Below are 27,336 nucleotides of genomic sequence, written 5' to 3'. Positions count from 1 at the left end.
GAATGCCATGTAAGTAAGAGTTAGGAGATGTTTGGCACATCCTGGTAGTGATAAACAGCCTCTCATAGGCCAGCTTTGGCAATTACTTAATACACGTTTAAGCTGTAATTCCTGATCAAAGAGAAGCTGCTTTTTCAGGTTTCATGTCTTTGGAATTGTAATAATACATCCTCCTTACTGGTGCAGTTGCATTTAACATTACTGTTTTAGAAATGCTACTTTTAGAAAGTGGACATTTCTCTGTACTTGCTGGTCTTTGTGCCTGATAGCCTGTCTCCAATACACATCTGGGGATGGTGACAGCTACACCTTGTGCATTACTTCTAGACAGCCACAAACACAAGAATGTGAGGCCCATCTGTATTCTAAGCACTCATCTGCATTCATATACATTCTAATGGATCTTCCTGGGCAGGGTGGAATGAGAGGGGTTGACACTAACACTTCAATAGATAGTGTCCTGTCCAAACACAAAGTACTGATTTACCCTACACAGATAGCCGGGCTGACAGGACTGGGTTGAAAGGGATTCTTGTGCACTTCAGAGAGCTACTTTAAAGTCACACCCTACATCAAAAGCACTTTTGGGAATAAGTGCTGGATATCTGACCCCCTAAAATAAAAAATTCTGGATCTTGAGCTGAACCTCTGTCAGAAGGACTGCTTATCTGCTTAAAGGACTCAATTGGATGGATTTCCTGTAAAGACTGCTTATCTGCGTGTTGCCCTGCTGCCTGCTACTCCCTGACTCTGCAGAAGGAGAGCTGTACTCAACCTTCCATCCAAAGGATCTCCAAGGGCTTTCTGGTTTGCCTCCTGGTTTCTGAAGTCTCAGGGATACAAAACACGTCCTGTGATTGTGCTGGTGCAGCTGGACTCTGTATTCTGTGAGTCCTACACTTTTCTTCAGTTTCCTCTCCCAGTTCCAAGCCTCAGAAGTGGGTTCTGGAGCTGTTTTCTACAAAACCGACGTATTGAAACCAACAAATCACCGTTCAACGCTGATGCAGGGGCTGTTCGATGACAGCAGTTCTACAGCATTTACTTTGTTTCCGTGATGCTCAATGACAACGCAGTGAGTCAACAATGTGGAAAAGATTGACTCATCCAACCCTCAGTCAGTCAGTCAAGGATATGTTTACTTAGATCATAGTCTTTAAATAAAAACAGAGAAGTAAATACAGGTTTAAATATTCTACAGCAATACAAAAGGATAATTTCAAGCATATTTATAAAACGGCCCCACAGAGAAATACATCACCTGCCAACAGAATACCAATAAAAACATCACTTTTTTAGGCTGATCCCTACTATAAAATTAATTTCTTTGGGAACAGTACTAAAATTATAAGATTCTAAAACTGTTACTCAGTGTTGTTTAAAAAAATCTTTGTACACACTTTAAATAGTTCCCTAGAGCGTTTGCAATGTCTATAGAAGGGCATTTCTGTAAAAATATTAACCGCCAGAGTCCGCGTTCTTATGCCATATTTTAAAAATATCGGACGCAGGCATAGATTACGCAGTTCTAAAATTGTTATGCAATCTAACAGGATGTGCACGAAGTCACCTTTTGTGCTCAACTTACATTTGCAACACCCTTTGTAATCCAACATTTTTAGTTTTAAATCTTTGTTTACCAGCCACGGATTAATCCCAATCCGCATTCTTAGTATCTCCTGTCTATACCAAGGGTTTGGTAAGATATCTAGGTAAGGGAATCAATTTTCATTAGACTAAGAGGACATCATAAACTCTAAGGATTTTCTCTTAGCCAGGTATTCAATATCAGTTGTTCTAGATACTTCTTGCCCGTTAACTTTCAAATCGCTCTTAGAACATTCTACTCGCAAAGATTCTCGGCATACAGCCACTTTTAGATGCTCACAGGTCTGCACCATTATCTTCCTGCATGTTTTTGCCCATTTTAAATTACTACATTGTATCTCCTTCCTACACCATTGTGCTACTCTTGGGCCATTTTCATTTTCCAATCGTTTCCAGAATCGAATCACTGCTATTTGTGATGGGACCCCCCAAGCTATTATTGCCAATTCAGTTCTTATTGCTTGCACCATTGATGATGGGGGCAAGGCATTTTCCTTCCTCTATGGCCCAGGCTCCCTTACCGCTCAAATAAAGGATTTCTGCGCCATAGAGTACTTGTGGAGGTATCATTGCACTGTATGCTTTTATTAAAGGTCGGTGGTACATATCCCCATAATCACGGTTAAACATTTTTAATCCAGAAATCGATATGTGTGCTTTCACTTTCTGAGCTTCCAGGTGCGCTTGCCATTTTAGGGACTTATCAAACCACATCCCTCAGTAGCGATATTCCTTAACAGCTTCTAATTTAATATCACCTAAAAACCAATGAAATGTAATTACTTTTTTCCCAAAACATAAATTATTTGTCTTGTCCATACTAACTGTTAAAAGTTTCTTCGCACAATGATCATTAAAAACTTTCAATTTTCTTTGGAGACCCAGTTCGGTCTGATCTAGTATTACCAGGTCGTCCGCATATAAAAGACAGAGCACCTTTTTACCGTCCATTCTTGGGCTGGCACTACCATCTACTTCAAGGCTGGTAGGCGAATCAGATAAGAATATAGAGAATAACTGCGGGGCCAGGACGCAACCCTGTCTCAAACCATTTCCAAAGGGTATTTTTGTCATCAATGACCCCTCTGTATCCTTGATCACTTGTGCCCAATTCAATCGGTGTAGTTCTTTTATTATAGCCAGCAGGTCTTTTGGTATATTTTTATTTATAAGAGTTTCCCATAGACGGTTCCAATCTACAGAATCGAATGCTGCCCGAAATTCCACGAAACAACAGCAAAGTTTACCATTTTGTTCCGTCGACTTTCGTGTCATTGCCCATAATGCAAAGCAATGATCTATCGTGGAATGCCCTTCTCTAAACCCTCCCTGTTCAGTAGGTACAATTGTAAACTCCTCGACCCAAGCATTTAGTCTGTTTAACACTATTTTTGAAAACACCTTTTCTCCTATATCTAGGAGATTGATCAATCTATAGTTTTGTGGCGCGTCCATGCTACCTTTTTTATAAATTGGTCTGATCACAGCACCTTTCCAGTTAATTGGCATTGTCCCTTCTGCTAATATTATTTGAAATAGTTGCGAAAGGAATCTTGCCCACCATTTTATCTGTGATTTTAATATTATAGCTGGAAGCTTGTCCGGCCCTGCCGCTCGGGTTAATTTCAGGTTCATGATTACACTTTCTACCTTCTGTTCGGTGAAGTCTAGTTTAAATTCTTCTGTTATTTCCTGCCAGTGCTTAGGCTCTAAAGCTCCTGGGTATTCTCGCGAACCATATAATTCCTTTAGGTATTTCTCCCAGGCTTCCTTGCTAACGACACATTTCATTCCTCCTGTCATGGGGCGGATGCTGCTTTTTTCAGCTCCCAGAAATGTCTTAGATTTTTTGTTTCGATTGATTGTAGTAAATTTACCCAGCATTTCTCTTTATGCGCCCTTTTTGCCTCTGTAACCATCCAACCCTCAAAATTGACGCTTTGCCCCCATGCAAGGCACTTTCTCAGCGGGCCCTGCGTGTGTCCTGTAGCTGGCCTGCCCTCCATCGTGGTTGGCCTGAGCTTTGAATTTACACCGATCTTTTGCAACCTCAAGTAACCTTTTGATCGCTAGCGACTCCTAAGCACTATTTTTTAATTTTACTTTTAAGAATTCTTTCTAGACATCTACTGATTGGATTTGTTTCATTTTGGTCTTATTTTACTCGCATAAATATTCTCTATTTCTCTAAAACTATGTGGAGTCTTTTTGTGGGGTATTAATTTCATTGTGTTACTGTGTGTGTGTTTCACAAATACTTTACACATTGTCTCTTTAGATAAGCCTGACTGCTCTGTGCCAAGCTACCATAGGGTATGGCTTGGGTGCATACCTTAGCAACCCAGGAGTCCCATTTCTATCACCACTGCATTGTCATTTTAAAAGGATTGTGGTCCGACATAGTGCGGGCTAGGTATTCCATGTCAACTTTTGTCTCATGTAGGGTGATAAAGCAGAGAAACAGGTCCAACCTTGTGTCAGGTGAATGCACCTGAGATTAGAAGGAGTCTTCTCTGCTGGTCAAATTCCATACCCTCCACATGTTCCACATCAGCATATTCTTTACCCATTGTTGGAAGGAACACAAACATAGACAGCAAGATATGTTTTTCTCTATTCTGGAGTGCTCTTGAAATGGGAAAGAAAGTGCCATTAATTTGAGTCACCAATACATTCATCCAAAGTATACATGAGGGTGTGTCACATTGCTTTACCTTGCAGGTATCCTTCTCCAAATTCACCTGCAGCCAGAAGTGTATAGATTCCACTGTTCCTGAATATGTAGGAGTCATGGGTACTCCCTAGAAATGTGGCCACAATGTCAGCAATGATGTAGTCTGCAACACATATCACTTGCGCGTTGATGGAATGATTGGATTTGCAGTTGCGGTTTAAGTATTCTGTAGCTGCAGGTGGGCAGAATGGCATGTGGGTCCCCTCAATGCATCCTATTACATGTGGGAACTGTGCCTTTTGGTAGAAATCCAGCTTTGTGTTCTGCAGTTCCACCTGTGTGCTGGGGCAGCGTATGTAGTGATGCATTCTCTGCATCATGGCATTCAAAATGGAGTTGAAGAAACAGGACAGGCAACTCTGTGACACACCCCCTGCTGCAGCTATCACACCCTGGTAACTTCCGGATGTGAGTAGGTGCAGGTTACAGAGCACCTGCACATGTGTAGGTAAGGCGTGATCCCTTGGTGTCTGATGCTTCAGGTATGGGTGCAGGTCCCATATCAGGTCTAGGATGGTTTGTGGGTGTAGCCTGTACCTATCATGTATGTCTGCCTCAGTCAATTGGAACAGTGTGACACGCAGTCTGTACACACGCTCTTACCGTCTCCAAAGCCTCGGTCCTGCTGCTCACAAACGTAGCTGCCTTGCTACGACGTAGAGGGCCGCCATTGTGTTCACACTGTTGCATTTTGGGGCTGTTTTTATGCACTGCACCTGATTACCTCCTGCTCTGGGTCACTGGTAATTACAGATTCTTAAATACCAATTTTGGAAAAATTCGGTATTACCGATTTTTGGTACATCGCTTTAGCGATTTGTTACTGATTTCTTATTTAGCGATTCGGTATTTTGGTGTTTCGGTGTCGGCCGATCGGTAAATAAGGAATCGGTAACTGATTTCCCTTAAATTTACTGAATCGTTATTACCGATGGCATTCGGTAATAACTACTTCGCACATGGCTAAATTCTGTTCGGTAAAGCTGAAATTTGCCGAATTTCGGCTTTACCGACCGGTATTTAGCTACCTACATCTAGTCCTTGATGACATATCACCCTGCGACTGGTTGGCTCATTACCAAATCTCTTATCACATCCTGGAAAATGGTCAGACAAGGTCAAAACTAAACAGCTAGCTCAAAATCTGAGAGACATCAACGACCTAATATCCATTAGCAATAGTCTACCTCTGCCACCCCCTAACCCCCCTGTATTATCTTAAGGATCATTACATACACACCATGACAAATATTTTTGACACAATTGCACCGAAGCAACTCAGAAGGATTCCAATCAAAAAGTCCAAACCCTGGTTTGATGGCTCACTAAATGAGGAACATCACAAAGGCTGTGGATTGTTTAAAAGGGTCTTATTTTCATAAGCAAAATTGTCATAATTTGACGTACGCACCCCTAGGAGTGCGTACGTCGAATTATGATGCTGTGACTCTGCGGGTCAATCTGAATACATGTCTCCTAGATTTATCATGATCTTCAGTATCTATTGAGGTCAGGACCCACAAGACAGACTTTTATGTGGTGTGGTTTGCTGTAGCTCAACTATCTGTCCATGAAAAAACGATACTGCACCCTAGCCATCGCATTTGACTCTAAGGCCGGGGTAGAGGTTGTACTACCTACTGCGGGACTGTGGATTTTTTTGGCTCACTCTCTGCAATTTTTTCGCGGACTGGTTGATTTAGGTATTACGACGGTTTGACCAAGACAGATATACCTCTCATGTCTAAACCACGCCTTTGTACTGTTTTAAGAAAAGATTTTTCATGATTTTGATCCTTGAAAAATAAGAAGGAATAAGGAATATAAAAAGGATTGGGTCGACAACGTCAAAGGCCAGTATTCTGGTTCCACTCTACAAATTTATTCATACACTTTTTCTGCCCTGAGGAAGTTCCTTTTACAGGACCGAAACACGTTGGATGTTGTCGAGTTGTTTTTATGAAGAAAAATAAAAAACTTTTTGAAATAAAGTGAAGAGTTTGTGACTATATCTCTGGTGCTGCCTCCACCTTTGCATTGAATTTTGTCTCTGGATTTCCAGTGGGATCGAGCTGCAGCAGGTCCTGTGGTGGGCTGGCACAGAACTTCACTTAAAAAGGGACTTTATGATTGATGTGCTCAGCACAGAGTCAGCTGTAGGTTCATTTTGTTGTACTATTTTGCTTAAGACTACCTGTAGTGGGAACCCTGGAGCTATCTATATTACTGCACCCCTTGCATATGCTGGGTAGATTGCGCTGTATATCTGCCCCCCCAAAACGTACTTTGTTCCCTTAGTTCTGTGCTGGTCAAGTGCGTCTCTTGAAGGCACGCAGTTTGTATTTGGTGGTATTTGAGATATGCATAGATTGTATGGCATTTGGGGGGTGAGGTAATGTCCCATATATATTTCAAGTCTGGATTCTTTTTATGTGGGTGTCAATGTTATAGTGGAATCTGGCATTGTGTCTCTGCTGTGGGTCCAAGTGACATCCCTGGAAGTCGACACATGTTGGCCCTCTAGTGTCTCACTAGGTCAAGTTGAGGCCACCTCTGCTATCTCAATATTGTGCAGCTGGACAATAGAGGTTTCCTGGGGCTTTACTGGGCTTCCCATAGCAACTAGGTGCAATGGTGTCTGTCAGTGAATCTCTGTATGTTGCGTTATAAACCTGGTAAAATCTGATGACCAACTCCCCATGAATCCCCTCCCTGGAGTGTCATGTTGCATACCTCATGCCATGTAACTGATTGGAAGACAGTTCTGTCCCTTTCGGTGTATGAGGGAAGTGTTGCCTTTGATTCTCCAGCAACGCCCTTGGGTGATCAATGTGGATGCGTCCACACCCAAGCCCTGATTGCCAGATGAAACCTGTGCTCATAGCAATAACAGTCTATGAAAAAGAGAATTGTCATTGGAGGCTAGGGCAACACTATCCATTCATTAGATTATATCATCTGCTAGCCTGGAAGTAAGGGCCAGCTTGTTGCGAGGTGTCTGATGCTTGAGTTCCAGTGTCTGTTTCTGAGCCATAATCTGAGTACAGTGTGGCCAAAGAGATTGCAACTGTTTTGTATCACATCTGCTGCCACTAGTGCACCCACAGCTGCTGCTTTCTTCAAGGTGGGATAGCTCCCAGGTAATCTAATTTTTCTTTTCTGCTGGTGATTGCACGCCCCTCCGTGGATCACTTTGTCACTATGTGCTGCATTAGTATCCATTTCTGTTGTCACAAGGTAATGTCTTCTTGGGAGAATGGAAGAAGTGAGTTTTTTCACCACCCACCACCCTAACTTAAGCCGGGAAGAGGTAAGCATATTTCAAGTCAAGTAGATAGAGTTGTCTCTTAACAGCTATGTAGGAACTGCTGTGCTGTTGTACTTCTGCTGTGTAGTCTGGATTTGGCCTTGCAAAACATTCAGACTTTAGTTCTGGAGATCTCCAGGAAGAGATGCCGTTCTCAATAGTTTAGCAGTCTGGCAATTCCTGGCCGGGGATTTGATCCAGGTGGTTCCCGACATTCTGGGATCCAGGTCCTCTTAGTCCTCTCAGTCTTGATCATCCTGGCATCCTTAGTACTGGCCCCTCACCTTCCTTACCTATTCTGATCTCTTTGCCCTACTGGCCATAATCTTCATGCGCCTGATTTTCCTGAGCCTCCTTAATCTGGCCCTTATGCTCCTGGCCCTGATCCTCCTGCACCTTACTTAGTGGTTCGGCCTGTGGTCTTTCTAGTCCTGATATTCCTTGTCCTGATCTTACTTTTCCTCCGCATTTTGATCTCCATTATATTCCGGGTCCTAGTCCTCTTTGACCTGATCTTATCTTCCTGTTCCCCTTTGTCCTCACCACCCTTGTCTTGTGTTTCCTGGTCTTCTAAGAGCTTATTCTTCTGGCACTGGTTGCCTGGGTCCCTGGTCTAACCCCTCTGATCCCCCTCTGATCTTCCTGATACTCCTATTCTTGTTTTTGATAGTCATTGTTTCCTTGTGATTCAGAGCCCAAATAACCTCTTGGTTCTGATCCCTATAATTTGGGTTATCGTGGGTCTAATTCTCTGGGCTATGTTTCATCTCAAAATCCTAATCCTAGTGTCCTTGGTTCTTGTTCTCTTGGTCCTCCTTGTCCTTTTATGCTGGTAATCATACTTTTTTCTTCTTGACATCCTGGCCCTTACAAACCACATATGGGCTTGCTGTGCCAGTGGTTTGTAAAAACAGTCCTTTATTTTAAATACTTTTACTGGGATTCTGTTTAGGGAAGGGCACATACCTTTGCTTTTGTTTGTTTTTTTGCACCACATTTTGCTCACTTCCCTTTGGTCCGCTGCAGCGTATACTGTTTGCATGGAAAGGCCTTTCACATGTGCTACCTCACTTCCTTATTGAATGCAGTCACATACGGCACCACCATTTTTGAGATTTGCATCTAGTTTTGGTAATTGACAACGCCTATATTAGGAAAATGCCAACACAAATGTGCAGTGGACAGGCGCAGCATCTCACTAATGGCACGTCAAAGGCAAGCCTATCTATGCCTGTCCGCGCTTGGAAGGTGCCAGATGCCAGATCCCCTGGCCTTTTCCACCTGCTAATATATACATCGGAGCAACTTCAGAGGCTGAACACAATTGGTAAGAGTGACTCCTGCAATATCCTTAATTTGGAGAGTGATATACTATGTTTAGATTGCAAAAAATGTCATTTTGAATGTTAGACTGTCCTAGTACCCTTATCAGTTACACCTACTTGCCCCACCCCCAAACTGGAACAAGTGTTGGTTCAGAAGGTGAAGACAAACTATTATGTGTACTGATGAATTCCCAGTCACTCATTACACATAGTTATGAGTTTAATGAATTATTTGACAACCAGCTGATATGGTGTTCATTACCTGGTAGTCACAGTACCCAAGGGATTCACTTTACTCAGATTAGACCACAAAGAAAAATGCAGGGGTGGGATCGCAGTCATTTTCCACCACCACTGAAAAATGTCTTGTAAGGTGCCTCTCAATTAAACTCTGAGGATCTCTTTTTTAAATGTAAAATTTGCAAAAAGAAATAATTTATTGGTCTTCTTACTTATCGATCACTGGGCCTTAAAATCACATTTTTACCCACATTTAATTAATTCATTGAGTCCTACCTGCAGTATCCCAATTTTACAATACTAGGTCCCGGACGGCCTAAATATTAATATACTGAGCAGTTGATTGACAATTTATATTGTTTTGACTTTGATCAATTGGTTAATCAAGCCACTCACATAGCACGCCATACACTAAAAAGCATCTTTCCTAACAATAAGGAGGTAAAGTTTAAGGGCCTAATTTAGATGTTGGCTGGACCACGATGGAGTGGACTTTTTTGGCGGTTTTCCTGTCCACCTACCTGGCAGTTCTCCCACCTGATTTAGATATTGGCTGGCAATGGGAGAAAAGATCTTCGTGGTCCCGTCAACTCCAATAGGACTTTGTTCCCCACCCCTAAGGTGGGAAAGGCAGCAGGAGACGGTGGCAGGAGCCCAGCCAGGATTCCTGTCTTCCAGATTTAAATGTGACCTGTTCCATAGAGAATACCAGCAGGAATCCCTCCTACTTCGGATTGGCAGAATAGGTAGAAAAGGGGTGAATACCCATCTTTTTCAGTGTTCAGGCTGTGGTTTCATCTTCCTTGCCTTCGTCGAGGTCTCCCTGTCCTGCTGCGCCTTGACCGTGACGGACTGGAACTCCGTTTTGATGGGCTGGAAGGTAAGTGTTCGTAGTGTATGCAGCTATATATTGCATGGTGTGTGTATGTTGGTGGGGTGCAGTGCAGAATGTAGATATGCATTTTTGCATTTTATACAGACCTGTATTAGGCTGGAAGTGAGATACAAATGATGTTTTGATGTTTGGTCGAAAATATGTATATTATATACAAACACCTACCAAAACGTTCAAAACAGAAGTAGCTCTGTAAGTACTTTATTGATGATGTTGTCATTAAATTTATATGGCACATGATTGGCGTTTAATTCACATGTGATCAAGGCAGCAGGGAAGCTGAAATGCATAATGTGAAATAAACAGATTTCTGCAATTATCTTTATCTGAACCTGAAAGTGAGTAAAACCAAATTCCTTGTTAACAGAAAAGTTCCATTTGCATGCTCCACCGACTTATACACCACTTCTGGCACAATGACCTCCTCCTTCTCACAAACGCTCAAAATTGCGAGCGCTTCAGATCTGCCCAATGTTAGGCAGCGGGGCTCCTTCGCGGCCGGACGAGCCGCCAAACATAGAAAACCAAGGTTTCCCAAGAGAAGAAGCTGCACATGAGGAGTTAATGCCCTTTTATTGCAGAAGGCAGCAAGTACAGCACACCATCACACTTTGAGTTCGAGATAAGGACGACGTGTTTCGACCACGTCCGTGGTCTTGGTCACATGACCTCCGCCTCCATTTTACAACTTTTTAAAGGGGCAGTCTAAATTGTACTTTCATAGACAAAAAAATAAATACATGTTTTTCGTCACATTTTTAATCAAAACCGTGCTTAACAGTGTGAGTGCATAGATAAAATTAACTGGAGACTGAGCAATGTTAAGTGCATGTTACATTCATATTTCTATCTGGTTTGGGAGTAGGGTGCAACGTCATGTGGTTGTAATGAGGAAGCGACCTCATGTAAATGCTCATACTATTCAGTTGGCATCTCCCAAGTATGAGAGTTTCAATTGAGTGTCTAGTGCCCTATGTGTGCTATTTTATAGTGTGAAAAGGTGACGTATTGTCTGAACAACAGAAATGCACAGTGACGGTATAGTACCCTATTGTGATGTGTTCAGCTATATAGGTGATTTGGAGTTGATTGGGTGTCTGCCCAGGACTCCGGTGCTCATATTGTTAGCGTTGACGTGACCTTTCAGTGATTGATAGTATTTCTCTCCTAAGAAAAAAACACACGGAATTAGAAATTTAGTGATGCGCTTCCACACTCTGTATAGAACACATGTTGCATTCATCAAACAATGACATTTAATGGAAAAATTACACAATCATGTAGTCTGCAGTTGTAATGTTAACAACAAAAAAGGAAGTGAAGTGGTGAGGGGGAAGGTGAGGGGAAGGGAAGGCAAGGTTACCGTTCATAACAACAGATGTTCTCTTTGTTACAGATGGCTGTACAGTTCCTCATCCTGGTTGAGAATAACCCTGTGCAAAGCACTACGCTACGCTCGCGTAGTTTGCAAAGTTTGCACAACTTCACACTACGTGAACTGCACCTAGCACAGTGCGAACATGCATAGCATAGTGCAGCGGTCATTTTTTGCTTGCTCGCGGTCCTCAACATCAAGTTGGCGACCGCTAGCAAGCAAAATGATACCCTCCCGAGACTTTTTCCTTGTTTGCAATCAGCAACATCAAGTTGCCGATCGCGAGCATGGAAAATAAACCTCCTGGTGAGATTCTCAACAAGGGGAGGTCAGGTTTCTCATTGCGAGTGGTCACGCATGCTTGCGACCGCTCGCGATGAGAAACTACCAGTTGGCGTTGAGAAAGCTGCAGTGCGAGTAAAAATCTACTCGAGCGGCGGAAAAGTACAGCTCGCACTGTGCAAGATGCAGTTTTCAATGATTGCACAGTGCCGGATGCTTGTCTGCACTGTGCAATCATTGAAAACGACATCTTGCACAGTGCAAACATGCTACTACGAAGTTCTTGTAGTGCTACGCGTAGTTCGCGTTGTGCGAAGTGCACTTTGCGAAGCTCTGCGTAGCGCTACTTCGCGAACTACGCACACCCCTAGTTGAGACCATACGGGAATTTGGTGCCTGCTAAGAGAGTGAAGTGTGATTCCCATTTGCGGAGGGCGGCAATTCGGTTGCCTCCTCTAGGATTGGGGTTGACTGTGTCAAGTCCCAAAAATCTGGCTTTGGTCCAGTCAGCCCCATGTTACTTGGCAAAGAGCCTGGCCGTACTGTAGCTTTGATCGCCGTTGGTCATCGCGTGCCAGTGCTCCAGGATTTGCTTCTTCACTGCAACTGTTGTGGAGCCTATGTATCAGAGGCCACATGGGCAGACAATGGCATAAACTACATACTCTGTATTGTAGGTAATCAAGTGTGGTATCTTCCATTTAGTGTTGGTCCTTTCTAGGATGGTTTCAGTGACATTGTTGCTGTGTTTACAGGCTTTATATTTTTCAGATTTGCGGAAGCCTTTGGTTTGTATGAGCCAATTGTTCTCTTTGGGATGGAGGTGGCCATGCACCAGTATGTCCCTAAGTGATGCATTTCTCTTGTACGTGATAGAGGGGGATGTGCTTATTTCATTATGAAGAATGGGGTCCTGTCTCAGGATGTCCTTCTGTTCTTTAAAATGCAAAGTATTTGTTTGGATTGGCTACAGTACTTGGTAGGCTCCTTGCCTCTGTCTTTTTGTGTTCCCTTGGTTTTACTGCTTTCTAGGATTTCTTCTCTACACTTAATTTTCCACCCGTTTCTCAGCTTGGTGGAGTGCTTTTTTAGAGTATCCTCTGTCTTTGAATCTCTCTTTCATTTCTTGTTTGGTTTGTATGTATGCTTCCTCAGTGCGACAGCTGTGCTTGGCCCTTAAGAATTCGGTACAAGGAATTCCCCATCTGAAACTGGGAGGGTGAAAGCTTGTGGTGTGTAGGATGGCATTTCCTGCTGTGCTCTTTCTAGACAGATTAGTGCTGACTCTTTCCTTTTCCACAATCAGTTTCAGGTTAAGAAATTCAATAGAACTTTGGCTATAGTGTCTGGTAAATCTTAGGTTTACATCATTCATAATTAAATAATCAATGAATAAATTGAGGTCACTTTCGGTTCCTCGCCACACAAAGAAAATATCCTCAATATAACTCAAACATTTTGATACATTGTAAATCCACTGTTCCGTCTGGTCGTTCCAGAGCACCTGCTTCACCCACCAGGCCACCAAAAGATTGGCGTAGCTGGGGGCGAAGCAAGTGCCCATGGAAGTACCTTGAAATTGTTTATAGAACACATTTTCAAACATGAATACATTTTCTTTGAGCCATATTGAGATCATGTGAAGTAGCATATTGGTGTGTTGTAGAAATTCTGCCTTACGTTTTTTGAGAAAAAACTGACATGGTTTCAGCCTGTCTTCGTGTTGTATATTTGTGTAGAGAGTCTCCACGTCTAGACATACAAACTAGTCTCTGTCTCCTACACTGATGTCTTGTATTTTGAGAAGAAAGTCAGTTGTGTTATGTAGATAGGACCTGAGATCTTTGACAAAGGGGAATTAAAAATGGTCTACATAGATGCTGGTGTTTTCCATCAAGCTGTGTTTTGAGGAAACTATGGGCCTCCCCGGTGGGTTGGTGTTGCTCTTATGTATCTTCGGTAGAAGATATAGCGCAGGCATGGTGGGGTGTCATTTTTAAGGAATTGCTTTTCATCCCATGTAAGGAGACCTTGTTCATGCCATGCTAAGAGTTGGTCATGAAACTGGTTTATCAAATCTGTGTAGTATTTCTTGTCTACTCTGCTGTAGCATGTGTTGTCATTGAGCTGGTGGTGAGCCTTCCTTGCATACATTGTTTGCGTCATAATGACAACATTTCCTCTCTTATCGGAGGGTTTTGCTAACCAAATCTTGATCTTTCTGTAAGTTATTGACCGCCTCCCACTGTCATTTATTCATACTATTTTTCCATTGCTCTTCCCTAGAAGTGAGAGTAAATCATGGGCCGCTAAATCGCTAAATACATCAATGTTGTCTTCGGTTAGTGTGGGCACATATTTGGATTTAGCTCTAAATCCAGTTAGGGATGTTCCCTGGTGTCTATACCCAGAAGATTCGAAATGTCAGTGGTATGTGTGGGATTAAGCGGGTCAAGAGAAACAGTGCTAAGTTCAAGTGTTGCCTGTTGTTCTAGGTTTGTCATTGTTTGTAGTGTGGTGATATCTTCAATGGTTAAACCTATGTCACTGTCATTTATGTGGTTGGTATGTATCTTGTTACACTCTTTTTTCAAGGCATGCATTTTGTTTCTTTTCCAATTTTGTCTGCATTTTCTTGTCTTTTTCCTTTCTGCCGCCCCTTGTTTGAGTGTTCCTTTGCTTTTTGTACAAGAAGAAGTTCCGAGGAAAAAGTCTGATGTTCAAGACTGCCTGATGTTGTGCTGTCCAGCGATTCTTGATCCAAACTTAGATCTGTGTTAGAACCCTCCTTGCTTTTTTCCAGGAGTTCCAAGGCTCTGTCTTTTCTTAATTCAGATCTGACTTTATCATATTTTTTGGCAAATGTTAGTATGCGGCCTGCTGCGCAATCCTTTTTGCCACGCACAAATTTGCTCTGTTTTCTGGCCACAACATCTTTCTCAAAGACCTTCATTTTGTCCTCCACGGACTTGATTATTTTTTCCACCTCTTGTTGGTCCTTCTCTTTCCTCGGATTATCCAATGTTCCCTGTATTTGTCCTAGCAACCACTTCTGTTCCTCCCAGGCATTTGCTTGTCAATATCTCCAACATTCTCCTGGAGCATACAGTTGTATTATCAACCCAATCTTGTAGCACCTTTGGTTTGGGTTTTGCCAGTGTGGGGGTGATAAAATATATATATATATATATATATGGAGAGAGAGAGTGTATGGCTTTCACATTAAAGTTGACTGTAGTCAATGTAGTCTTCTGTTTAAATAGTTCATGTCAAGGTGAAATACCTTTCTGTCTGCTTTGCATTTTTTCTTTTCTCTTGTTTTAGGAGCCAAGCTACATTAGTTTACGGCAATTAAAATGTTTCATAAAGTTTTGCGTTCTGTGTGTATGTTTATATGCATGTGTTCTTTGGAGGGCTGAACAATGAACCTCTTGACCTGTGAGAAACAAAACACTGACCAAATTGCATCGTTCTACTACAAGATATCCATTGACGGACAGTCATACAGAAGAGACTCCACTGTGTGATACAGGGGAAGAAATCTGAAACTTACATTATCATAAAATGTCCGATCCTGATTGGTTCTCTTCATGGGAACGGTACAGTGCTGTGTTTCACTGTAAAATAAACTGTTTAGCTGTTCAATCCAGAGTTAGATTCATAGGCCCGTTCCCTGTTCCTCAGATAAGATGATTTTTTGCTCTTGCTGAAAGAATTAAACTGGTGGGCAAATACATTTTTCAATTACCTCATAAAACCTTTATTTGACAATGTCTTTAGAGGCTTCACTTGCTGATACCTACTGTCTGACTCCTCACGTTGTTCCTGATTCTTCTAGCTTAGCTTACTTGTGAACATTCCTTCATGGCAAGCTTAGCCTGCTCAATTTAGTTCATTACAACTTTCTAGCTTGTATTTGTACTGCTGTTTTGATTTGATTTGAATTAAACTGACTAATCACCTTCATGTACTGACAACTGATTTTACAACTAATTTCAATGATTTCAGTTTGAAATGTTGCTAATTTGTTAATAAAACGTTATGGTTTGAACTCTGCCACCAGTGGCAGCCGGTACGGTACCGGGATGGCAGGGCAGGGTGGGGAGATGGAAGGTTGGGGGGCGGTTTAAAGAAAATTGACTTGTCCGGAAGAAGGGAACACCCAGGCTCTTCTGAGCCAAGGGTTTGAGTGCCGCAGTTCGGTGCTCTGATGGGGAATGAGAGCCAGGGCATGTTCTCCACCCGATCTGTAATGCAGGCTGAGTGGAAAACATGCAAAGTGCTCATGATGTTTTGGTCAGCTCAAGACGGCCGGTCAAACCATCATGCATTTCGGAAACAGGAGCTGCATTCGGCTCAACCCACGGGCTAACAGCCCGAATGGCACCGACGTTGTGTGAACTGTAACACACGATCCATATTGTTGGCTGAAACGGCAACCGATTACTAACGGTACCGTTCTCCTACTACACATAAACATCCCGATTAGGACCGGGACGGAATTATCACCGGTCTCCCGATAACGCGCCTTGATCATTCAGATCAGCCCTGAAGATTCACAGCCACATGCTGTGATGAAACACGTGTAGGCTAGAGTGATACATACAGTGATTCTGAGGAAAGAACACTGTTGAATCAATAAAATTCATTTTGAAACACCTTTGCGTTTATGATCTATCCCATCGCTTTAACCATTTGACCGTTTAAAGTTTGAAATTCAATTTGATACATGAAGTGTGCTCTGGATTCTTGTCCAATTACATTAGAGAGAGGTCTCTGAACCTCTTCTCTCACAGAGGTTAAGGTTTTCCTCTGCCAAGAAGCACCTAATTCTATACCACGAGACTTTAATACTTACCGTGAGAAGCTGAGCGCCATACTCCTGAACACTTAAAAACCTGATCGCTGACTTTATATAAAGTGCTCATGATGTTTTGGTCAGCTCAAGACGGCCGGTCAAACCATCATGCGCGCTTTACAGTGCAGCAACCACTCCTCCTCCCTCGTCACTGGAGCCCGGATGTGACCTGCTCAAACCTAGCAGACATTAAAAATAAATGTTATCATTTAATTTTTTCTTTTACACTACTCAATGAGCAGTGGGGCAATGTTCCACTGCCGTAATGGAGGATCCACCACTGTTTGCCAGTCTCTGTCATCATCGTGGGGGCTAATGTGTGTCACTGTTGAAATTTTACTTGATTTAGTGTGTTCGGGACTAAAGATCCACCTGCTTGAGTACAGATTATACTTGAGTATGTAGCAACAATATGTATGGTGCAAATCTGCTGCAACACTAGCAAGCATAACCCCCTTAAATATAAGACCAAAGCCAGCAAAAGGCCTTTCATAAAAAGCCCAGAATAAGCCTTTGAAAAATCATGAAAGAGAAGGATCATGGACATTCTCAAAGTGATGAGAACAGTTTGGTAGCATGCATTAACCATTATTCTTTGCAGGCAGCCTAGTACTCCGAACTGAGTCACAAACTATCTGTGTGTAATATATTGAAGCTCCTGAACAAGAAGTTTGGGTCCTTCATATCTTAGTTTAATACTATATTGACATAGATATTTAGTCAAAATTGATGGTATTGTTTTTTTCCAATCTGTAAACAACTCAGATTAATACATGTACTTACTATTACTAGGCTGTTGACAGGAACATCAAATAAACTCTCAGCTAAACCCACCCTTAGATCCCTTCATTGGCACCCAATACGGGAAATAATTAAATTTAAATCCCTGTGTATCATGCACAAATCTCTCCAGTGCAAGGGCCCCCCATCCTGAGAAGTCTGGTTAGCCCCTACAAAGGCAACAGGGCACTCAGATCTGACCACCTCTACCTCGCAAACGTCCCCAGAATAAAGAAGGCATGAACAGGAGGACGTCTCTTCTCCGTCAATGCCGCAAGGCTCTGGAATTCCCTACCCCTCAATATTCGCATTGATCCCAGTCTTCTGAAGTTTTGCAAGCTCCTGAAGACTTTTCTCTTTCCCTAAAGTTTCCTAAAGCTTCCGTCACCTCTGCTGAAATCTCTACTCATAGCGCTGGGACACCCATGGGTAGCCATGCGCCTTATAAATCCTCTTCCATTCCATTCATGTGCTCCTATAACTGATTGTCACCACACTGCCGTTTTCTGGAGTTTCTCCTTTTTCATTTTTGGCTAAATAAGGACCTCCCTCACACTATTTATTTGGATGCCAATTGTTGGACTTGGCCCTTTTTCCCAAAATGTTTCACTTTTCGACCCCCCTATTTGAGGATGTCTCCCCCTTGGTAGAGAAATGTGTAGGCAATGTGTGGTGTGAGATGCCATGTTAAATGTAATGCAATAGTGTGCGCACCTGTAATTCCCCCATTGCAAGAATGCACCCTGGTGAAATGTCACTCTTAAAATGGATGCCATGGCTGTGTGTGGTGCCACCTGACTGTGGTGGGTTAGCAGTCTAGATGTTCGGTTGCCAGCCATCCCAGCTTTTGGAGGGAAAGCCTGGCACCAGGGAGCTCTACTCCTCCCCCTGAGCCAGTTCGAACCAGTTTCCCCAGATGCTTCTAGAAGCCTCTGGCACTGTCTGGTAGATGGGGCGAGGGGCGTATAAATAAGGGGGCTGTGCCACCATGTGCTCAGACAGAGAGTGGACATGAGAGTAAGGGGACCTGCTGCTAGGGGGTGCCGCCGCATGGGCCTGGGTGCTGGCCCCTGAGCCCATCTGCACCCCTCCCCTGTCAACTGGGCCAGTGAGAGCCCGCTGCTAGAGTACAGGCTGCTGTACCAGGAGGAGTGCCACTCTACAGGGGATGATGGTTCCGAGGAGCTGCTGTCCTGTACTGTTGAGTACCCACTGACTGTTGACCTGGCCTAGCACTGCCTGCTGCTCTCCTGCTTAGCACCTGAGAAAGGAGCGCTATAATCAGAGTGCCAGTGAAGAAGAGCGCTATCTCCTGTCCCAACCTTGCCTGCTGACTAGCGCTTGGTGAGTGCAGCGCTATATTGGACTGGCCTGTGCTCCCTGCATGCACCCTAGCACCTCGTGGGACCCTGGCTACATGCCCTGCATAAAGTGAGCGCTATATTGGGTGGGCTCTACGCTTGGATGGACTGTGCCCTGCCTGCTAGCTGGCGCTTGGTGAGGTCGGCGCTATGTACTGATTGCCCCAGAGAGGAGTAGCACTGTCTTTGGCCCCTGAAGCTGGTGGGGCTGCCTTTCAGCTATTAAGCACTATACTTCATGGCCCAGTAGTGCTGTGGGGCCAGAAAGAATGTTTTTTATTTAAATGCGCCGCGGGAGCCAACCCCCTGCACTGGCGGCGCTTTACTGACTGCCGCAAGGGCCCATGCCGCGTGTGTGCATCCCCTGAACGGGTGAAATTACAATGGGTGCCTACCCCGCGGGAAACATCCTTACGATGCAACTTTTACCACACAGTGCCTTTACAACGCAGGTTTTTCAACGCAAGTCATTACAACGAATTGCGCTGGGGGGCGCTGTAGGATAGGTAATAGTTTAATTTACTAACCAACACCTTCCCTACTATCCACGGGGACTGGAGTTGGAATAGTAAATTAAAGTATTCACTATCCAGCAACCCCCAACCCAAGTCGTTGTAACGACTTGCGTTGAAAAACCTGCGTTGTAAAGGCATGCGTGGTAAAAGCATGCGTTGTAACAAAGTACATTCCTACCCCGCGTGCCATCAAAAACAGAAACCCAGCGGGTACCCACCCCGGGTGTTAAGATTGCCCGGAAACACCGCTGCAGCCCGGGAGAACTGCCGACTTCAGAATTACAGCGGGAGCCTAACCCGGGTGCGGCTAGAGAGAGGGCTGCTTATTTACAGGTCGGGAGGCCACCCCGCACTTCTGAATTGCCAGAGATAACCGTGGTGGCTGCGAGTCGGTGAGGGAGCCGTGCGGAGGCCAGGCGTTGCCCAGCAACCGAGCCTCCCTGGGCTGCGTCATGCTTGGAGGCGGGGCCTGCCGGGAGGAAGGAGGAAGCCAGCAGCAGGGTTGCAGGGCTCCTGGAGTGCCGAGGGAGCCCTGTGTCCACAGGAAGAAGCCGGAAATGAGTGATGGCGGTGCGGGGCTCCCGTGGTGACGAGGGAGCCCTGTGTTAGAAGAGAAGCCAGGCGGGAGCCTATCCCGCACTGGCTCCGAAGCCTGCGAGGACGTCTGCAGACGCGTGGAGGCCGCATCTGATGCCTGGAGGAGCAGGGGACGGCCGAGGCACACTCCGGTGCCTGTCCCCTGCCAGAAGCCATCTGGAGTCCGCCCCAAGAGCCTGGTTAGTGGGGCTCAGTGGGGAACTGGTGGTAGAGGGGGCAATGGGGCACAGCATTGGTGCCCGCCCCCGTGGGTCAGCCCAAGGGACCAGAGTGGTCATGCTGGCTTTCCCAGCTGCCCCGCTCTGCAGTGGGTAGCTGCAACATGCCAAAATAATTGTTTGTAGCCCCGTGGGGCCCCACCACGGACAGGGCCACAGGGCCCCGGGGGCTACACAGCGACGCCTCAGTGGCGGGTCCCTGCAGCGATTGAGGCATTTTTGAGCCACAGGCCCAGAAGAGGGACTACTATGTCCCAGGGTTGTTTTGGGGGCTCCCACGTGACTGCGCTGACTGGATTTTATACCACTGCCCCGCTGGACAGTGGGCAGTGGCAACGTGTCAGGCGCCCCACAAGACTCACCTGGGCTTGTGAAGCAATTCTGCAGAGACGACAGGAACCACCGCCCCTGTTCCCAAACAAGCCCCGCGTGGAGTACACCTGTCACGGATTGGATGGATCCATGGATGGGGGCCAAATAAGCAAGAGGAGTGGCCTTGGTGGATGGGACGTAGGGTAGGGTTTCGGCACCGCTGAGGGAACATGAGAAGACCAGGTTAGGACGTGGCACTACTCCTGCAGTATAACACCCCACAAACCACATGCAAAAAGGAGCCCCTGCTCCGGTACTTACCAAGACACACCGTTCTTGCAGAACAAAGGAAGAGGTCAGCAACGTAGCGTCCAGGTGCCTTGGTGCCTCGGAGGAGAAATGAAATAAAGCGCTCCTGCGCAAGAACCACCAAGTACAAACAAACTATAAGAAGGCGCTCCTGCGCATAAGGGAACAATACTAGGACTCCAGGGTAAGTGCTAAATGTGGCCCAGTGCATGTTTGAGCAACGCTCCTGCACCACATGCAATAGTTAAGCAGTGTTCCTATGCTACATGCGTCAGGTAATGAACAGTAGCGCTCCTGCGCAACTGCCAAAATCAAAGCGCTGAGAGCGCTTTGATACTTTTTGTTGAGAACAGGTTAACCCTCTCCTTGGCAGCCGCGCTCCTGCGGGGCTGCCAAGGAAAGGGTTAACCTGTTCTCAACAAAAAGTATCAAAGCGCTCTCAGCGCTCAGTGAATTGGTGCAATCCTTAGTGCCCCCGCAAAGCTCTCTGAGTACCAGAGACTCAGGGGAGAACTGGCCAGCGCACCACACGATGTTGAGGACAAAATAAGCGGCAAGGAGAAGTCACGTAACGCGTACTGGAACAGGGAAGGCGTTACCGTGACTCGTAGTGCAGCGAAACCTCCAGGAGTCAGACGGGACAGAAGAACAGTCCTCCGACGTCTGCTGGGCTCCGTACAATACTTTGGAATCAGAAGCACCGATCCGGCGGTGCTTCACGCATTTATGCGTAGTCCCCCAGAAGTGTTCCCGGGCGGAAGTGAGTATTCCCGACGCCTGCATTGTCCTGTGGCGCCCGGAAGGGCGGAAAGCCGCCACATGATACAACGGTTGGGGCAGAAGACTGATCTGCCACCTGGGGGGCTTGTTGTGTTTGAAGCCAAGTTGTGCCTCTGCCCCATGATAATGCCTCCATGCCCAAATGTCATGGTATAATACTGTTATTCTTATGGTAAGGTGGCGAAGGTTGCTATGCTGTTGGGGTTCTGCCTAGTGATTACAGGGTGTTTATCTGCAGGATAGAGGTGCACCAATGGTTATGTGCTTATGTCAGATGATTACATGTCTCCTGTCTATTCTGCTTATTCTGATACCACGTGCGGATGTGGGGGCCTAATGTGAGCACCTCGTATGGTTATGCCAATGTGCCTTCTGCTAATGCGAAGCCTCATTATCCGTCCGGTATCCTACATTGGTGCCTATGTGTTGATGACCATGGGAGAGATCCCTATGTTCCCAGGGGAGTAGTGCTAAAGTTTCTATGCCCAGTTTTATGCACACTGTGTTCCCACCTCATGAGTTCTGCCTAATGCATCTATGCTGATAAGAAGGGTGGTGGGCCTAAGGATCTGCAGACTATGCTCACCCGTTTCTGTCTAATGCTTGATGCTTATATGTCTACTTATAACGTTGCCTATTTTTATGCCTAGTATGATGATAGGACTAAGGTTGCATTTTATGCCAAGGGTGATATGTTTATGCATTTTGCATTATCACACCTAACCTTATGTCTTTATTGCAGGATTGAGACTAATGGACTTTCCTTTCTGATTTATCCTTTGTCCCTTAGCAATGGTTCCTGCAGTGGCCCAACTGGCCCTGCCATGTAAATAATCCCCTTGTGCATATTGCCCTGGCGCCAGTTGGTGCAGTATAGTGACTCCTGTGATTACTATTGTATGTTTCACCCAATACAAAAGTTATTCTTTTCACCTAATCTGGTGTGGTCTCTTTTTGTGGTGTGCCTTGTGTGTCACCTGTGTGCAATGCGTGGATGCTTTGCACATGTCCTCTGGAGTTTGGCACGCCCGCTCTGCACCATGCTACCCCATTTCTAACACCAATGAAATAGTACAGGATTTCTAATATTTAGCCTGCAACCACATAAACACTGAAGTGGCAGACATTTAGCTGTCCACTGGCTAACCAGCTGAAATTAATTACTATTTTGAAGGCACTCGGTAAGTAGCAGAGATTAATAGCCATTCCCTTATGAATAATATTAAAAGTTGGCCACCGTGCATTGGTGAACATGCACAGGGACCATTTTGGAATGGCTTTTCAGAAAGCATAAGTAAAATCGTCACAAAATAACCACACAGCAGCCATTTTTTAATTGTTTTGCCATTAATAATGGCAAAAAAGGGAAAGCAGCTAGGTCTGTTCTAGGGTGTCACAGGTAAAAAGTATTGGCTTTGCCATTGCTTGTTCTGAGTGCAGAAATTAGCCAATGTTAGCATTTCCCAAATTAATGATGCTCAATTTATCAACCATGGATTGGTGGAGGGCTGAATCTGCCTAGCGAGGCTTCAAACTTGGGACTTTCTGATCATTTTCAGTTGCCTTCGGAGAGCCCAAACTTCATCAATTATTTAGCCATGTGCTCAGAAATATTGCAGAATAAGTGGGCTCTAGCACTTCTCTAAATCTTGGAAAGCAGCTCGTTTTTACAACCGCAAACAGACACCAGTCTCCTCTGAAATATCGACCATTATCTACTTTGTGCACCCTTTGCTGCGCATTGCTCGTTATACAATGCTGCCAGGCAGCTGTACTTATCTAATATCGGAATGATTTCGAAGCCTGCCTGGGTGAATACTAGGAGCTTAATCCCCTCAAATACCTGAATTATTTCCCCTTTGAAGATGAACGCAGCAATCATTTCGCGGAGTGATACCGAGAGGAGCAGCTCGGCAGGGGCTTGACTGTGACCTTTTTGACCTGCTGCGCGCGGCTCTCTCTCTTGCACTGTAGTAAATGGAAATGAAGTCGGAACAAAACTGCAATAAGAGTTAAAGCCGGAGGTTTTAGCTTTGTGACATTTAAGGGCTAGGCTGAAGACTGCCATTAAGACGTGCCAAACAGGAAGCTTCCAGGAAAGGGCAGGAGATCTTAAGAGTCGGGGTCAATGATTTTCACAACCACGAAATAGATACTGTGATGACAAACAGCATGCTTCCCTCTGCTTATAAATAAACCGCCAAAGAACCAGAAGGAGCTGATTGTGGCAAGGAAATAATCCGCTGCTTCTTGGAAACAAGCATTAGAAATGCAATAGGTCTCGTATTACTGAAAGTTTGAGATATTGGCGTTGCATTATTATTTGCAACGTCAAAAGGTCAAACTTTTAGTGATGCGAGACCTATTGCATTGCAAATAGTTGTTTTTATAGCAAGCAAGACTTCTACTTCAAGTGTTCAATATACTTAGAGGGCCAGAATATTTCAAAGCTGCACGCAAATACATTCTCTGGATGCTTCGAGCATTAAAGAGAGCTCAGCAGCTGACCTTACTGGGAGAACAGGGCTCATCTACTCTTTCCTATAAAGCCTGCTTCCGTGTCGTCTTCTTGCCTTCACACGGATATGTGGACTTGACCCCAATGCAATGTACTTTCTCAGCAAGTACAATAATAAATGCAATTACAATATTGATGTAATTGTAATTGCATTTATATAGAGCGTACTACTGACGATGCGTCAAAGGAGCTCTTTTTCAGAAAGTAGCATGCAACTCCGGAACCCAAAAAGGATTATTTGTGAATTAGCATAGTGAAATATTTAAGTAATTTGAGCTTTGGACATGTGAGTTTGTTATTTGGATTGAAAAAGTATAGTGGAGGGATAGAAGGGGAAAGGGTTTGCATTTCTATAGCGCTTGCTACCAAAGGTGAGTCCTTTTCGGCGGGTAGCACACTATTCGGGAACCCAAACAGGATTAGTGGGGAATAAGTATAGGGAAATATGACATTAATTTGAGTGGTGGACATGTTAGTCTGTTAGGTGGACTAAAAAGGATAGTGGAGGGATAGAAGAGTGAAGGATCTAGAAAGTGTTTTTTATAATTGTCTTTTGGAGCTCATAGCAACAGGAAGAGGTTGGGGATGAGTAAAGGGGTGATGAAGAGGGGGAAGAGTCGGGACGTGACCCAAGTATGACAAGGTATCAGGTCCTGGAGCATTTAAAGACAAGAAAGAGCCATAGAGTATTCAGAAACAGTGAAAGGACACCTGGAGCCTGCTCTCCTGAAACTGAAGTTCACAATCACTACACGACTTGAGTTGACTTGATTTGATTTTGCTCTGCATCTGCACTATAAACATGCCAGGCATTGTAGACCATTACAAACAAACCTAGCCTTGTACAATTACCAGAGACGCACATGACTCATCACCTGCACCATGAACACCCAGAGGTGCAGGAGCAAAAGAAAAGCACATGGTACTGAACGAGCATCACAGAATCACCTAGACCTGCACAATCATCAGAAAAGCACCTTAAACTGCATGAGCACAAGTTGAATCTTCCTGCAAATGTCCCATGTGCAGAAAATACTCCACTAATGTAACAAGTGCTACAAATACACAACATATACAACATATGCAGCTAAAACACCACTCATGGGCAGAACTAGATATGGGCCACCCGTGATAAAGCACTACACTCACAATAATCATGCTCTTGCCAAGATCTGCAAACATCTGAAGCAATGTACCAGTGCTGTATGACACTACCCACACAATGTTTAGTTTACTTATCCGAGAACTGCACCAGGCGCTGATCATGGACCACTTCTTCCTTTGCTGCACACACACAAAATGCACTGCGCATATGAAGGACTTGGCCTTTTTTATTAAAGATCCCTAAACATTTTGCTTTCCCCCTAGACCGTTTTCGTGACCTAGAGATGCCAATTTAGATGCTTTGGGTACTTTGACACTGCTGATCAGTTTAAAAGTACAGGAGTTCCCTATGTAAAATGTAATGGTGATTGGTTGACCATGATTGGTATGTTTGCCTTACTAGTAAAAGTCCCTCGTGATTTTCACTGTGTGTGGAAGTGCGCGCAGAGAAGGCAAATCAGGCCATCAGTGTAGGGCCTGTACGCAGAATGCTAAGTTAGCTTGTAGTCCTGACAAGTGCAATCACTTGTCAGGCCTGACTTACCCTTTAACATACACTTGAGGCACCGCTGTGGTAGGTACCAGGATCCCCCTGGGCAGGCTGCAGTGTAGGTAAAAGGCCGAACATAAACTGAGAAGTGTTCTGACAATGAAAAACTCTCCATTTCGTTTTTCACTGCTGAAAGGCCATTCTGCTGTTCGGACAGAATAGGGGAGGCTGGGTCTTGTGTTTGTTAACCTAGTTTCCTGTCAGTTTATAATGGAGAGGGGAAGTTTAGTATGTATGGACTCACAGTGTCATACTGCATCTTTCTGTGAAGGTGGTTTTGTCACTATGTGTTTATAAACCACTCTTTTAGGAAGTGTATGAGTTCTGTGCTCTGAGCATTTCTGTGTGTCGCTGAAATGTGGATTATCTGCCTGAAACTGAAAGGTGAGAGGAGCTGGGAGAGGTCTTGTCCCAGGGAGGGGTTGAGATGGCATCAGGCTGCCCTGCATCTGGAGAGTAGGGAGAGGAGAAGCCCCAGATGGGAAAAGGCCTGGGCTGGTGCTATAAACCAATTGACCCATCTCCTGCTGAGTGATTAAGGATCCAGACCCCCAGTATCAAAGGGAGAGAGGTGACACTGGGAGGGAGACACACAGAACTGATTTAGGAAGGGGCCAGATAGCCCTGAGCACATACAAACATTAAAGTCATTAAGGGGTATAACTATGAGAGCTGAAACCCCTGAACATTGGAATGAAACAGATATGAATTGAGACTGAAAAGGCGTGAACCCATTCTATGGTCAAGGGGAACATCTGCTAAAGAAGGAACAACTGAAGAGACTGCTGGGGATAGACCAATCCTTACTTTGTGATCTGGAGTTGGTCTGCAGTTTGCTGTTCTAACTAAGGAAGAGGCTGTTGGAACTTTACTTGGAGGCACTGGGCCCCCCTGCTTGAAGAAGACTGTGCTGTGTCTTGTAACCCCAAGGGCCTGAGGTGAGCTGGCTCCCTGTTTGAAAATACAGGATATTAAAAGTTTCTGGAGATGGCCCAAGCAACGCGGTGTGCGTGTTATTTTTGCTGCTTGAGACCCTCAGAAGTTGTGCCTTGTGATCGTGGGCATGCAGGCGCAAGCTAAGTTTCAGACATGCAGAGTGCGTGTTGGGGTGCAGGCCAAGGCATTGGTGAGGAGCGTCTAGTTGTGTGCACAGGGAGATGAGGCGAGGCACGGATACGCAAGGGTGCGTGTCGTGGTGCAGCCCGGGTGTTGATGAACAGTGCCTGGACCTCATGTGCACCAAAGGAAGAAGTGAGGCCCGGATGTACAGTGTGCATGTTGTGGTGCAGCCAGGGTGCTGGTGAGGAGTGCCTGAATATCGTATGCACCAACGGAGGAAGTGAGTCTCGGACACGCTGGGTGTGTGTCGTGTTGCAGCCCGGGTGATGGTGAAGAGTGCCGGGGCCTCGAGGGCACCAAAAGAAGAAGTGAGTCTCCAATGTGCAAGAGTGCGTATCGTGGTGCAGCCAGGATATTAGGGAAGAGTGCCTTGACATTAAGCATGGGTGAATTTAGCGAATTCGCGATCCGCGAATTTGCGGATTTGCGAATTCGCGATCCGCAAAATTCGCGAATTTGTGCGAATTTGCGGATTTTTGGTTTTTTGCGTGTTCGCGGGGTTTTTTGCGTGTTCGCGGGGTTTTTTGCGTGTTCGCGGGGATTTTTGCG

Source organism: Lissotriton vulgaris, chromosome 6 (assembly GCF_964263255.1).
Source record: "Lissotriton vulgaris chromosome 6, aLisVul1.2, whole genome shotgun sequence".
NCBI lineage: Eukaryota > Metazoa > Chordata > Amphibia > Caudata > Salamandridae > Lissotriton > Lissotriton vulgaris.
The sequence above is the reverse complement of the archived record's forward strand: the minus strand, read 5'-3'. Positions refer to the sequence as shown.